The sequence below is a fragment of the Octodon degus genome, unplaced genomic scaffold, assembly GCF_000260255.1.
Source record: "Octodon degus isolate 3935 unplaced genomic scaffold, OctDeg1.0 scaffold00282, whole genome shotgun sequence".
Lineage (NCBI taxonomy): Eukaryota > Metazoa > Chordata > Mammalia > Rodentia > Octodontidae > Octodon > Octodon degus.
Window position 1 is genome coordinate 118,961 of NW_004524858.1, and position 2,551 is coordinate 121,511.

Sequence of the window (2,551 nt, forward strand, 5' to 3'; positions counted from 1 at the left end):
TTTCTTGTTCTTTGTCTTTTGAAAGTGAGAAAAGGTAATTGTTTCTTTTGTGATTTTAACCTCCTCATTTAAAAGTTAGAAACAAAGTTTACACCATCTTCTATCTGATTATACAGTAAATGTATGTCACTTTACCTGAGCTGCCCCTAAAGATGATTATTACTGTCCACTATAAATTCAATCCAAAACACTGTAACTCAGAATATTATGAGGGTAAGTAGAATATTGTTTCTATGGTTCAGAGTCTCATAATATATCCTTATTGTGCATAATGTTACTTATATTCAGGCAGCTACTTCTGCTGCACCTGCTTGGGCAGCTTCTTCCTGTAGATATTCAGTGACACTTTCCAAGAACCTGCATGTTATGCTTTCATGTCAGTGAAGTTCCATGAGCATGGAGCTGCACATGCGGCCAGGAAGAAGAGGGAATATGGCTGTGAATTGTTTATGATCTCGCTTCTACATCTCATTCACATTCTGTTTTCAGATATTGCCACAGGAGTTCTGAAGGCAGAAGAGTAACAAAAACATGTGCACATTATTACAGGAAAATTAAATACTACAAAATAAGTTAAAATTATGTCAAATTGTAAAGCAAATAATTGGGGAGCACAAATGAAAAATATTACTTATGACACATATAAACAGAATCAAATTTATCAGCTGAATAAGAGCTCTGAAACTTGATGGAAAAAATAAAAGCTTAGTGAACTTATTTGTAAATGACACAGATAAATCAAACTAAATAGGAAAACTTCCAAAGACAGTTGAATAATTTACAAAATATTAGTCACATACCATTAATAATAAATTATGATGTTTCTTTGGTACTGGGCATGCAACTCAGGACCTTATGTTAGCTTTATTTTTTTTTCCTTTTCAAAGTTTTATTGATAAACATATAGCAATGAGACAGTTTCAAATCAAATCGAAAGTACAGTTTCAACAAATAATACACTGCATATATTCTTCTTAGTGGTTAATTGCTGTACAAGATGCAGACTTGTGATCCTACTTACAAACACCATTAGAAAAAATCATTCTATTCATTAAGAGAATGCAACTATATATCTATCCCAACCACTTTGAATACACAGATACAAAATGGACATTCATAGTTATAAAATGGAATAAGTTTTTTTTTTTTTTTCTTCCTCGAATGCCTTCAGGGCACTTTTGGCCAGCGGGAGACTTGTGAGGTTCGAACTCCAGGAACCTGAGGCTGACAGCTTTGTGGAAGCAGCCACTTAAAGACTGAGCAAGGGCCAGGCCCGCTTATGTTAGCTTTATTAATTTAATTTTTCATATTCATTTTTATTACTACATGTTTGCAGTATATAACGATACCATTTACCTGGGGGATTTTTTGCATGGACATGCACATCATAATTTTTTAATCCTCTCTTCCATCTCATCCACGCTATTCCTCCAGCCCTTCCTGATTCTTTCCATCTATTGGATAAATAGGATAAAGAAAATGAAGATTAAGAATAATAGCAAACCTTGAGGTATGGCTCAGTGGGACAGTTCCTGCCTGGCAATTGCAAGGTTGAGAGTTTGATGTGTGGCACCAAAAATAAACAAATAATAGCAAAAAAAACTTTGAAAATTTACAATGGCATGGAGTTTAAAAATGCCTCCATGATGCATTATCTGTGATGTCACATAATGTAATATTTTAAGGAAGTGCAGAGTCAAAGCAAATAGCTGAAAATGAAGTTTATGATAACAATGACTATAAGGATGAGTATTAAGGAGAAATAGAGGCAAAAGAAAACATATGGTAGTACGCTGTGGATTTTAATGATTCTGCATGGTAGATAAATAACAGACATGGGTTTAAAAAGATAATGAAAGTTACATAGGCAAGTCTACTTTGTTGTGCACATATGGATCACTGTACCCACGACTAAAGAACATATGTGTGGGGCCAGGATGTGGCAATGTCATACAGCACTTTCCGAGCAAGGGGGAGACTACAGTTGACCTTGCAATAGTGCATAATGAAAGCAAGAATTTATATTCTGAAATCCACTGAGAGCAATGCCGAGATGTGAATAGTAACACGGCTGTGAAGCAAGGCTCACTAGCGAGAAAAATTAAAGGCAATACCAGAAGTTTCTCTTGTTGTGTTCTTGCTTCAATCACATATTAGTCAACAAAAATGCAAAACTTTGGGCCTGCCAAATAGCTCAAGGAATCAAAGCACCTGCAAGCAGGGACAGGGCCCAGTATCAATCCCGGGGCCCACCATGCAGGCCCAAACCTGAGGTGCACTGAGATGACAGTTGAGACTGGGCCTGATGGGGGGAAGCCTGTAATCCCAGCACTTGGGAGCCTGTAAACAGGACTATGAGTCCAATTTAGCAGTGAGACCCTATATACTTTATATCCCAGAAAGTGCCAAAGTTTTGCATTTTGTAACTGTCCCTCTAACCTGTTTTGAAACTGTCTCATTCCTAATTCTTTCTCAAATATATATATATATATATGGCCGGGGAGATGGCTTAGTAGAATAAGTGCTTCCCTGGCAAGCGCAAAGCTCTGAA